The 12,998-nt window shown below is 40.1% G+C and overlaps 1 protein-coding gene across 2 annotated transcripts in view; it reads right to left on the reverse strand.

Moving 5' to 3' along the window:
- TMOD3 (tropomodulin 3) overlaps positions 1-12,998 on the reverse strand; it is a 79,709-nt gene that overhangs the window by 22,481 nt on the left and 44,230 nt on the right. The window lies entirely within an intron of this gene.

A 12,998-nucleotide genomic window follows, 5' to 3' on the forward strand; every position in this document is an offset into this window, starting at 1 on the left:
AAAAAACCCCAAAAAACCAGATTCCAATTTCCTTTTTTTGAGATGGAGTCTCACTCTGTCACCCAGGCTGGAGTGTAGTGGCGTGATCTTGGCTCACTGCAACATCTGCCTTCTGGGTTCAAGTCATTCTCCTGCCTCAGTCTCCTGAGTAGCTGGGACTACAGGCGTGCACCACCACACCCGGCTAATTTTTGTATTTTTAGTAGAGATGAGGTTCTGCCATGTTGGCCAGGCTGGTCTTGAACTCCTGACCTGAGGTGATCCACCCGCCTTGGCCTCCCAAAGTGCTAGGATTACAGGTGTGAGCCACAGCGCCTGGCCCCAATTTCTTATTATTAAGCAACAAACTGTTACTGTCACATGGGTGATGGCAGAGACAATTATGATTCTAGAAATTCAAATTCTGATTGCAAATAAAATTCTACGTCCTGAGTGGCACTCTGAAATTTTTAGTCATTATTCCTCTAAGCCTCAATGTACACGAACAAGAAACTAGTTACTCTAGAAACCTAAAGACTTTATCATATAAAAATCATGTTTATGACCATATGTTCTATGCAAGATTGAAAATACGAAGGGAATGGAAAAAGGCTACTAATTATAACTGCAGCACTAGCTGACCAAACAAGATGTACTCACGTAACTTGGGTTACTAAGCTTGCATAGAACAGAATACCCAATTAAAGTTGGTTTAAACTGGTGCTTCAAAAGCTCTGATGTTCATGTTAGTCACCAGGGGATCTTACTAAAGTATAGATGCTGATGCAGCAGGTCTGAGTAGGGCCTGAGATTCTGCATTTCTAACCAGACTTCCAGATGATGCTGATCCACAGACCACTCTTAAAGCAATAAGCGTTCAAACAACATGAAGTTTTATTATCTCACTTAATAAGCCCAGAGGAAGGTGGTTCTATGGTTGGTTTAGTAGTTCACCGTTGACATCAAGGATCCAGGTTCCTTTGTTTTCCTCTTTGGATATTCTCAGTGTGGAGGCCTTTGTTCTTAGGCCTTCACAGTCTCAAGATGACCTTTGTAGCACCAAGTATTATGTCCCCACACAATAAAGCCAGAACAGGAAGGAGTTCTTTTTCAATTGCCAACTTTTTTTTAAGGCTAGTCAAGTGAAGCAGTGGGAGCAGAAATGGAACAAATAAATCTGTAACTGGTTGTGATCAATTAGCTGTAACCACCACTGCACTTGGACCACCCTCAACTGCCAACTTTTACAAGAAATCCTGCGCTGCAGATTTTTCCTCTGGTCTATGCCCCAGCTGCAAGGGTGGCTAGGAAAGCAAGCATCTGTGAATGGTTGTTAAATGGGCAACTATAGTGTCTGTCCCAAACTGAAACCAAATAAAGTACTTTTATATTCCCTCAATTCCCTGAACATTTCACTACAGCTGCACTTAGACATTGTGCACATGTGTTTGTCTTTTGCATGCTTTTCAAGGGGATGCTGTATGTTCTGTTCATCCCTGTATCCTTGCCTAGAACACAACAGGCAATCCAATTTGCTGAATAAACAATTTGGTGATCACCTTCAGTCCAATGGCCCCATTTTATAAAGTATAATTTAAATACATGGCTCAAAGTCACACAGCAGAGCTAATACTAGAACTCAGGTTGTCAAACTCTTAAGGCCAGGGCTTCAGTGCTTTTTCCAATTAACTGGTGGCTTACAAACTTGATTTTTTTAGCAACAGACTTTTCCCCCCCCAAACAAATGCCCACCTATGTGGTGGTATGTATAACTGATCTTAGTACCAAATTTTGGAATTCTGGTGACTGGATAATCTTTTATTATTGGTTCACAGGTAAAGAGAAATCCAAATCATTATGTCCTGATAATGCCATACCAGATTACAACTAAAGTGACATACATTTCAGGGGGGCATAATTTTAATTGCCACTTCAGGATAATTACATTTTCCTTAGCTCAATCTACCAGTATTTTCAACTGTGTATGGCAGTAGTTCTAAATGTTATATGCACAGTGGCTTCACTGTGAGAGCTTTAAAAAATTCTCATGTCCGAGCCCCACTCCAGAGATGCTGGTTTAGTTAATCTTGTATGCTGCATGGGCAGCTGAATTTTTTAAAGCTCTCCAGGGATTTTGATGCATAGCAGCCAAGGTTGAGAGCAACTGGATTATGGTATTCACTGACTAAACAAAACTACTCAAGCTACTTGCCACAAAAAATGATCAGTATGTGAGGTAATATGTATGTCAAATTTAACTTAGCTATTCCACAATGTGTACATGTAAAAAAAAGTTATACACCATAAAAAACACAATTTTTACTTGCTAATTAAAAAAAAAACTACACAAGCTATCAAATAGCTGCCCATGTCTTATTTTAGGGACTGATGGAATCTAAAGCACTATAAAAATCTGAGATGCTTATTTTTTATAATCCTTATACACATTCCTTAAGAGGCATTATTCGTATCTAATTTCCCCCACACATACATTTTTGCTACTGCTTACAAATACAAAATGAATCTTGGCAGAAAAATCGGTAAGGCAAAACAAAACTCCCAACGACCTAGAAAAATTTTTCTGGCATACAGAATTTTGCTCGATTTCATAGAGTTCTGACACAGCTTGGCAACTCTTCTGGCACTCCTCTTTGGCACTTTGGGAGGTCAAGGTGGGTGGATCACCTCAGGTAAGGAGTTCGAGACCAGCCTGGCCAACATGGCAAATCCCTGTCTCTACTAAAAATACAAAAATTAGCCTGGTGTGGTGATGCACGCCTGTAGTCCCAGCTACTCAGGAGACTGAGGCAGGAGAATGACTTGAACCCAGGAGGCAGAGGTTGCAGTGAGCCGAGATCACACCATGACACTCCAGCCTGGGTGACAGAGTAAGACTCCATCTCAAAAAAAGGAAATTGGATTCTGTTTTTTGTTTTTTCAATCTCTTTACATAATTTTTCTGTATGTAGAGATTTTTGCTATAGAGGGATTTAGCTTGTACAATATTGTTTTTTAAAATACAAAAAGTAATTACTTAATATTTTCTTCTAGGTTAGTTGAACACTAATACACTGTAATAAGTTATCTTTTAATGCATATATACTAAGTTTAGTTATAGAAAAGTAGAAGTAAAGAAATTAATTTTGTAAGAAAGGATAAACTAGGAAGGACCTAAGTTAGTATTATGAATACAAAACCTTAGGGGCTCTCAGCAAATTAATTTACAGATTTATACAATCTCTTTCAAAATCTCAGTTGGTTTTTTTTAATAGAAAGTGACAAACTGATCCTAAAATTCATATGGAAACCCAGAATAGCCAAGAACACAGTTGTAAGTAAGACTTAAACTTCCCAATGTCAAAATTTAATGCAAAGCTACTATAATCGAAACGGTGTTGGTGCACTAGGAAAGACATTTAGATCAATAGAATATAACCAAAAATCCAGAAATAAACCCTTATACTTATGGTTGATTTTCTACAGAAATACCAAAACAATTCAATGGAGAAAGAACAGTGTTTCAACAAATGGTACTAAGACAACTGCACAGTCACATGCAGTTTTTTGTTTTTGGTTTTTTTCTTTTGAGACAGTCTCTCACTTGGTCACCCAGGTTGGAGCACAGTGGTGCAATCTCAGTCCAGTGTAACCTCCGCCTCCTGGATTCAAGCAATTCTCATACCTCAGCCTCCCAAGTAGCTGGGACTACTAGTAGACAGTGTTTTGCCATGTTGGTCAGGCAGGTCTTAAACTCCTGACCTCAAATGATCCACCTGCCTCGGTCTCCCAAAGTGCTGAGATTACAAATGTGAGCCACCACTCTTAGCCCTCATATGCAAAGTTGAATCCTTACCTCACACCATACTCAAAATAGATTATAAACCTAAATGGGCCGGACATGGTGGCTCACGCCTATAATCCCAGCACTTTGGGGGGCAGAGGCGGGTGGATCACCTGAGGTTAGGAGATCGAGACCAGCCTGGCCAACAAGGTGACACCCCGCCTCTATTAAAAATACAAAAACTAGCCAGGTGTGGTAGCACACGCCTGTAATCCCAGCTACTCGGGAGGCTGAGGCAGGAGAATCGCCTGAACTTGGGAGGCGGAGGTTGCAGTGAGCCGAGATCGTGCCATTCTATTCCAGCCTGGGTGACAGAGCAAGACTCTGACTCAAAATAAATAAGTAAAATAAAAACAAAAACCTAAATGTAAGGGCTAAACTATAAAACTCTTAGGAAAAAACATAAGATTATATCTCCTTGGGAGGCCGAGGCAGGTGGATCACCTAAGGTCAGGAGTTGAAGACCAGACTGACCAACATGGAGAAACTCCATCTCTACTAGAAATACAAAAGAATTAGCTGGGCATGGTGGCGCATGCCTGTAATCCTAGCTACTCGGGAGGCTGAGGCAGGAGAATCGCTTGAACCCGGCGGTCAGAGGTTGCGGTGAGCAAAGATGGTGCCACTGCACTCCAGCCTGGGCAACAAGAGCGAAACTCTGTTTCAAAAAAAAAAAAAAAAATTATATCTCCGTGACCTTGAGTTAGGCAGTGGTTTTTAGATATGACACCCAAAGTATAAGTAACAAAAGAAACATAGATAAATTGTACTACATCAAAATTAAAAACTTTTATGGGGCAAATTATACCATCAACAAAGTGAAAAGACAATCCGCTGAATAGGAGAAACATTTTTTGAACCATATATCTGGCAAGAAATTTTTATCCAGAATATATAAGGAATGCTTCCCAATCAACAATAAAAGGACAACCCAGTTGAAAAGTAAGCGAGGATTTGAAGAGACATTTCTACAAAGAATATGTACAGCTGGGCATGGTGGTGCACATTTGTAATCTCAGCTACTCGGTCGATTGAGGTAGGAGGATTGTTTGAGCCCAGAAGTTCGAGTCCAGCCTAGGATGCATAGCAAGACCACATTTCCAAAAAGCAAACAAATATACAGTAGTCTAACAGTACATGAAAAAATACTGAGTATCATTAGTTATTAGGGAAATGCAAATCAAAACCACAATGTGATATTACTTCACACCCACTAAGATGGCTATAATAAAACAGACAAGTGTTGAAGCATGTGGAGAAATTTCAGCCCTGGTACATTACTGGTGAGAAGGTAAAATACTGCAGCCACTTTGGAAAACAGTTTGGCAGCTTCTCAATTTGTTAAAAAATAGTTACCTTATGATCCAGCAATTCTATTCCTAGGCACATATCCAAGAAAAATAAAATCATATGTCTATACAACAACTTGTATAAAAATATTCATAGCAGCATATTCACAATAGCTAAAAAGTGGCAACAACCTGTATATCCATTAACTGAGAAACAGATAAACAAAATGTGGTATCCATACAATAAAATAATACTCAGCCATAAAAAAGAATGAAGTATTGACACACACTGTAACAAGATGAAACTCCAAAACCTTATGCTAAGTGAAAGAAGCCACAAATACATATTGTATGATTTTGTTTATAGCTGGGCGCAGTGGCTCACGCCTGTAATCCCAGCACTTTGGGAGGCAGAGGCAGGCAGATCACGAGGTCAGGAGATCAAGACCATGCTGGTTAACATGGTGAAACCCCGTCTCTACTAAAAATACGGGCGCCTGTAGTCCCAGCTACTCGGGAGGCTGAGGCAGGAGAATGGCGTGACCCTGGGAGGTGGAGTTGCAGTGAGTTGAGATCGCGCCACTGCGCTCCAGCCTGGGCGACAGAGTGAGACTCTGTCTCAAAAAAATAAATAAATAAAAATAAACAATGATTAGATCAGATTTAAAAACTCTCGGATAAGTATGAAATGATACATTCCCCACCCCCAAGTTAAACAAAACAAAAATAAAGCTGACCCTTGGTTGCTAAGAGTGTTAAAACAGTTTAGTAATGTTTCTGCAACTACAAAACAGCAGCTAAGGAAATGAAAGACATTGAGATAAGAATTCATATAATAGTAATTTAAATGTATGGCATGTATCCAAACCCATGTTTGTGCCAAGAAAAAAAAAAAGAAAGAAATATCCTGTGCCAAGATCCTTGTTATTGTCACAAAATCAGTGAGAAATACTGTGATCCATATTAGCAATTCCATTGCCAGGACCTTTCTTTACTAGTCCTCATCTGTTGTGCGCGATAGCAAGTTACAGCTGCAACAAATGTTAAGAATTATCTTAGTCATAGCTCCCACCCTTGTTGAGTATATAAAAAATATAGTAACAAGAAACAGAGATGGCTCTTGGTTACTTCATTCCTACAGAGTTGAAAGGCCCTAGCTAACTTTACTGTTTGTTTATAAACTGCCTTGTTCCAGAAAAGATTGAAGGACCCTATACCACTATAATCTCCAAGAGGCTTTGCGATATATTGTTTGACAAGCAGCACACAAACCTCAAACCAATCAAACTAAAGGATTAGGGGACAGAGCCTAGAAAGACGTTTTTGTTTTGATACAGTGACACACACCACACCTGCTTGATGCTGCAATATGGTCACCAATAAATGCTTAGTCAACAAATGTTTAGTGAGTGAGTTTGTGTATACTAGACAATGAACTAGAAAGACACCATAAGGAAAACAATACAAGAGATCCTTCACTTTGGGGAGCTAATACTCTAACAGGGAAATAGAATAGCAACTGAATCCTAATCTAGAGGATCTTATGTAAAGAGGGGGTAATAAGGACAGAATTTACCCACATGCCTGAAACAACTAAAATGGACAAAATATATGAAATAAGTTTTTTATATACACACACACACACACACACACACATATTTTTAAAGAGATGGGTCTTGTTATGTCGGCCAGGTTGGTCTTGAACTCTTTGGCCTCAAGCAATCCTCCTGCCTCAGCCTCCCAAAGGGCTAGGATTACAGGCATGAGGCACCATACCTGGCCAGAAACAACAGTTTTCAAGACACTGGCCATCAGGCAACAAAGGACAGTGATCCCTATGAAATGGGGAAAAAAGAGGTGAGCCCTATGATTACCTAGCTTATTGCCTGGAGAAAGGTTCCAGGCTGCAGATCAGGGAGCAGAAATTCAGGAAGAGCCTGGTGAACTCTGAGCTGAGGAGACACAGCTGAGGTCCAGAAAAACCAAGGCAGCCAGTGTTTGAAGGATAGGGAACCAGAGAGGAGGGAGCTGCACACAGAGGGAGCCCAGGAGTTGTGCAGAGGGTTGCACTGAGTGTTCAGCAGAGCACCAATTGGTACGTGTATGTGAGGAGCTACCTTGAGCCAAGGGAAAAAAAAAAACAACATCTGAAAGCTTAGAGGTAATAATGCCCATGTTCATGCAGAGCTGGGAATAGAACCTGTTCCTACCAGCCAGACTGGAAAAACTGACAATTCACAAGGCTCATAATTGGGTAGGGAACTCAGAAGGGTCTTGCCTCAGTATTGGGGAAATAATTAGCCCTAGACTGAACACTGCTCTAGTCTCACCTAACAAATCTTAAAAGCAAGACTCTAAGGAATCAAACTGTTTCCAAGTAACTTAATTGCATTCCAGAATGAAACTCAAGAATATTTATAGGGATATCAATACATCCAGCACCAGAAAGTTAATATGTTTGATACCCAACAAACAATTACAAACATGCAAAGAAACAGGAAAATCTGATCCAGAAGGAGAAGAAAAAAAATTGGTCTATCAAAATTGACTTAATGATAGGTGATAAAATTGGCAAGTTAAGGACATTAAAAGTTACTATAATTACATCACACATGTTCAAAAAGTGAAGTAGAGGCATGAAAGATTTTTTTTTTTTTTTTTTTTTTTTGAGACAGAGTCTCACTCTTTTGCCCAGGGTAGAGTGCAGTGGCATGAGCATGGATCACTGCAGCACTAAACTCCTGGGCTCAAGCCATCCTCCCACCTCAGCCTCCAGAGTAACTGGAACTACAGGCACACACCACCACATCCAGCTAATTTATTTTCATTTTTAGTAGAGACAAGGTCTCACTGTGTTGCCCAAGCTGGTCTGGAACTCCTGACCTCAAGTGATTCTCCCGCAGTGCTGGAATTACAGGTGTGAGCCATCATGCCTGGCCGGAAGATTTTTTTTTTTTTAAAGTGCTGGGTGCAGTGTCTCACACCCGTAATCCCAGCTACTCAGGAGGCTGAGGTGGGTGGGAGGATTGTGTGAGGCCAAGCATTTGAGAACAACATAGCAAGACCCACCTCTAAAATGAATTTCAAAAATTAGCCAGGTATGGTAGCACACGCCTGTAGTCCCAACTACTCAGGAGGGTGAGACAGGAGGATTGCTTGAACCCAAGAGTGTGAGGCTGCAGTGAGCTGTGATCACGCCACTGCACTCCAGGCTGGAGTACAAACAACAACAACAACAATAACAACAACAAAGAACAGATAGGACAAATAGAAAAGATATACCATGCCACCTAATCAAAAGAAAGAAAGATAGGCTCTATTAACATCAGGCAAAGTAGGTTTTATAGCAAAGAATATTACCAGAGACAAAGGTCATTTCATAATAACAAAAAGGACAATTCATCAAGGGGACATAACAAACCTAAAAACAAGTAGCAACAAAGCCTCATAGTACAAGACTCTGAAACAATCAAAAGCAGTACTTTAGGCCGGGCATGGTGGCTCACATATGTAATCCCAGCACTTTGGGAGGCTGAGGTGGACAGATCACGAGGTCAGGAGACCAAGACCATCCTGGCTAACATGATGAAACCTTGTCTCTCCTAAAAATAGGAAAAAAATTAGCCGGGCGTGGTGGTGAGCGCCTGTAGTCCTAGCTACGCAGGAGGCTGAGGCATGTTGTGAGAATGTTGTGAACCCGGGAGGTGGAGCTTGCAGTGAGCCAAGACTGTGCCACTGCACTCCAGCCTGGGCAAGACTCTGCCTCAAAAAAAAAATAAAAAATAATAAATTAAATAAATAAATAAATAAATAAATAAATAAATAAATAAATAAATAAATGCAGTACTTTATGGTATGTAAATCATACGGAGAAATACTGGAGGAAAGGAACTATCCAGAGTGGGTGTAGTTATCCAGGAAAGGTTCCCCATAAAACCGGGTGTTAACATGAGTAACAAGCCATCCATGTGGCTAACTCCTTACCCTAAAGGAGTTAACAGTGAATCATTCAAATGACATTGCATGACCAGTCTGAAAAGGAGATGCCAGCATCTGCATGACTAATGTAAATAGCCCATTTCAAATATCAGCTTCAGTGCCTGGGAAGACCACTTTTCAGAGGTCTACAGGGGACGTTTAAGATTCATAAAATATGATTACAAAAATAAGAGCCAGTTTTTATCTTTGGACTTAGCGGAAACCAATTGCCCAGTGGTGGTTATGTAATCCTGTAGATGTAGGCAGGTTTGTAACCATGATCTTTCTGGTTTACTGAGGGATCAGGTCTGTCTTTCCTCCAAAGAAATCACATATTCAGAAAGGTGAGAAAGAGTAGGTTTTCTGGAAAGCTAACATAACTGTGAATAAATAACTTGCACAGTATATGGGAAGTCCTTAGTTTAAGGCAACTGGGTGAAATTTACCTTTAGAAAAGCAGGGAGGGGCATGTGGAATTCTTGGGAAAGAACACAAGGGCGTTCCATTCTCAGGACAGGAAAAGAGAAAACCACCACCAAAAAGCATAAATGGCTGTACCCCAAGGCCCAGCAGGAAGAAAAGGAGTGTGGTGCAAGGAAGGGAGGAGCTCATACCGGGTGAGTCAGCAGCTCAAACAGAATCAGAATGCACATCTCTGTATGGGATATAAGGTGCAGCCATGGCTCTGGTCCGTCCGTGAAGTAACACAGGGGAAAGAAAAATCTTAGTCTAGGTAAGGGCGGAGCATGATACCAGCAACAGAGAGGAGGAGTCCCCAGCAAAACAAAACAAAATGACAGGTAGTAAAAAATACTGAAGACTGGGACACAATATTTCTCCAAGTGATAAATTCATGGCAAGGTTCTATGCCTCATCTATCTTTGAGACAGAATACGCATGCTACGTAAAAATATCATGGGAACTAATAATCAGCACTGAGAATTTTCACCATTCTCTGAACGAGAACGAGCTGGATGAATACTCTCTTGCACCCTTGTGCTGGCCTATGTCTCAGTTATATATTTTGCAAAATTTTAAGGAGGAAGAGGTAAAAAAGCTACATTTACCTTTCCAACATTTTAACATGATATCTTTAAGCAAAAGGAACATATATTGAAAATATGGACCAGGACGCAGTAGCTCAGTAATTGCTGGGATTACAGGTTACTGGGGGCTGAGGCAGATGGAAGTGCTTGAGCCCAAGAGTTCGAGACCAGCCTGGGCAACACGGCGAAACCCTGTCTCTATTTTTTTTATTAAAAAAAAAAGAAAAAAGAAAATACGTTATTAATTTTGTTAATTTTTTTTTTTTGAGATGGAGTTTCACTTTTGTCGCCCAGGCTGGAGTATAGTGGTACGATCTTAGCTCACTGCAACCTCTGCCTCCTGGGTTCAAGTGATTCTCTTGCCTCAGCCTCCCAAGTAGCTGGGATTACAGGCACACGCCACCATGCCCAGCTAATTTTTGTATTTTTAGTAGGGACAGGGTTTCCCCATGTTGGCCAGGCTGGTCTTGAACTCTTGACCTCAGATGATCCACCTGCCTTGGCCTCCCGAAGTGCTGGGATTACAGGCATTAGCCACCACACCCAGCTGTTTTAATTTTTTTTAACAGACAATAAGAAGAGGTAGATTGTTTTAATTTTCTTAAACATTCAGTTTCTCAACGTTTTGAACATAGTAGACTCATAAGACATTTCCATTCATCTTTGTCAAGATTATTTGATATCATGATATTTGATACCATTCCTACCGAGCTTATTAGATTTAGGTGAATTTAACATGTGTATATTGTGGGTTCTATGGTAAATAATGCACTTAAAAACAACCCGTAACACACTTTTTGTCAGCTTACTTTTACCAGCTAATGTCTTTTTGCTGTTAATAAAACTATAGTATTAAACGTAAAACATTCACCAGTATAGGACAAAATATTCCCCCAAATGCATGTAAGACATAAGGCCTTGAGCTTCACTTAATTAGGATTACTTTCTTCTTCTTATATATTGACATATGCTTTCAATTCTGTAAAACATATAAACGATCATTTCACAAATCATGAGGTGAAATTATTAATGGATTTACATATAATAACTCTTAAGTATCCTTAGTCTATCAGGCTTCTAAAAAACATTTTTTAGCAATCTAGAAAATAAAATTTGGCATGAATATATACTTTTTTATTGGTCAAAAGGAAAAACCCTACCATGTACAAGTTTTAGTTTTATAAGGATTCCCTCTTGTCCTGGCCAGTTATGTCTAATTTTGGCTCCAGAAACAGTGTGTGCCTTTAAGTGAAAAAATAACAAGTATAATTAATTGTGAGTCTCAGAATATGAGAAAATAGTCTAATGACTAGGTAAGTAATCCTTTCAGTGGTTCCCAAGTTTTTGCTTTTAAAAAAATTAAGCAGTCGGCCAGGTGCAGTGGCTCACGCCTGCAATCCCAGCACTCTGGGAGGCTAAGGCAGCAGATCGCCTGAGGTCAGGAGTTCGAGACCAGCCTGACCAACATGGCGAAACTCCGTCTCTACTAAAAATATAAAAATTAGCCAGGCGTGGTGGCAGGCCACTGCACTCCAGCCTCAGTGACAGAGTGAGATTCCAGCTCCAAAAAAAAAATTAAGCAGTCATCTGATAGACTCTTTAAAATAATTAATTTATGATTTGGGCATATAATTGTGATTTTGGCATATAACTTGGAAAGAGTTCAAGGAACTGAATGACACTGCTATAACATTCCCTGGTCAGAAGGCTAATATTGCCATTAGGTACTGTACCCTGAGGCCAGTCATGTCTGAATGAAAAAATCATTTAAAGAACAAGAGAACATCTTATGGATTCTTACTAATCTAAATGTACTAAGAAAGTAAAATGCCTTTGTTTCTCAATAGAGGTAGGTTTGCAAACTTTTATGAAGAACGAGGAAAACCTCTATTGTTGGGGAAAGCATCCTCAATCTGAAAGTCTGTCTCCACTAAAATAAGCTATTAAGTAAAAAATCTGAGACTCAACCTAGGTGTTCAGGGCAGAGTCATAGGAGAGGCATCTTTAAAAAACAAGCTTCTGGATTTTTGGAGCTACAGAGGAGATTAACATTTAGCTTAATGGGAAGTATTCTAATAAGACACAGATGAATTACTCTGAGGACCTTCTGGAATGTTATCAGGATCTTGGAGATGAGATGAAGAGAAAGGATGGCATATTCGTGACTAAGGAAAACTAAGGCTAACTGCTTTAAAGATGAGAGTCTAGGGTGGATTTCAGAACATTAGAGATGGCTTTTTGCTATATTTCAAAGCAGAGCTTTACAGCCAAAGTTGCTTGATTATTGAAGAGGAATCTGCCCTCCTTCAGGTCTGTGGTACTGTGACGTGGCTTATAAGGCTTGATTCTACCACATCTGATAGTATGTGTTTCCATCAGATAGATTAATGAAACTCACAAATTCACCCCATGGTTGTTCTAGACCACTTCTCCATGACAGAGAATGAAAATCTCGTTTGGTAATCATCTCCCATATGATTCTTTACAGTGATTTCAGTGTACCCATTAACAAATGGGTTCAGAGGACCCATTAACAAATTTGGTCCTCAGCTGGGTGTGGTGGCCTGTGCCTGTAGTCCTAGCTACTCGAGAGGCTAAGATGGAAGGATTGCTTGAGCCCAGGAGTCCCAAGTTGCAGTGCCACTACATTACAGCCTGGGCAACAAGAGAGAGTTCTGATCCCTAAAAACCAAACCAAAACAAATTTGGTCCTCACAAAAACTGTATGACATAGGCATGCCAGATGCCCGGTATGTATGTTTTCATCAATATAAAGTTCAAAACAAGCAGAAGTAATCATTTTATTAGACACTATGTTGGTTATTACCTTTCAGAAGAAAAAAGGGAAAAGTGACTGGGAAGGAG

The sequence above is a fragment of the Piliocolobus tephrosceles genome, chromosome 6 (genome assembly GCF_002776525.5).
Source record: "Piliocolobus tephrosceles isolate RC106 chromosome 6, ASM277652v3, whole genome shotgun sequence".
Taxonomy (NCBI): Eukaryota; Metazoa; Chordata; class Mammalia; order Primates; family Cercopithecidae; genus Piliocolobus; species Piliocolobus tephrosceles.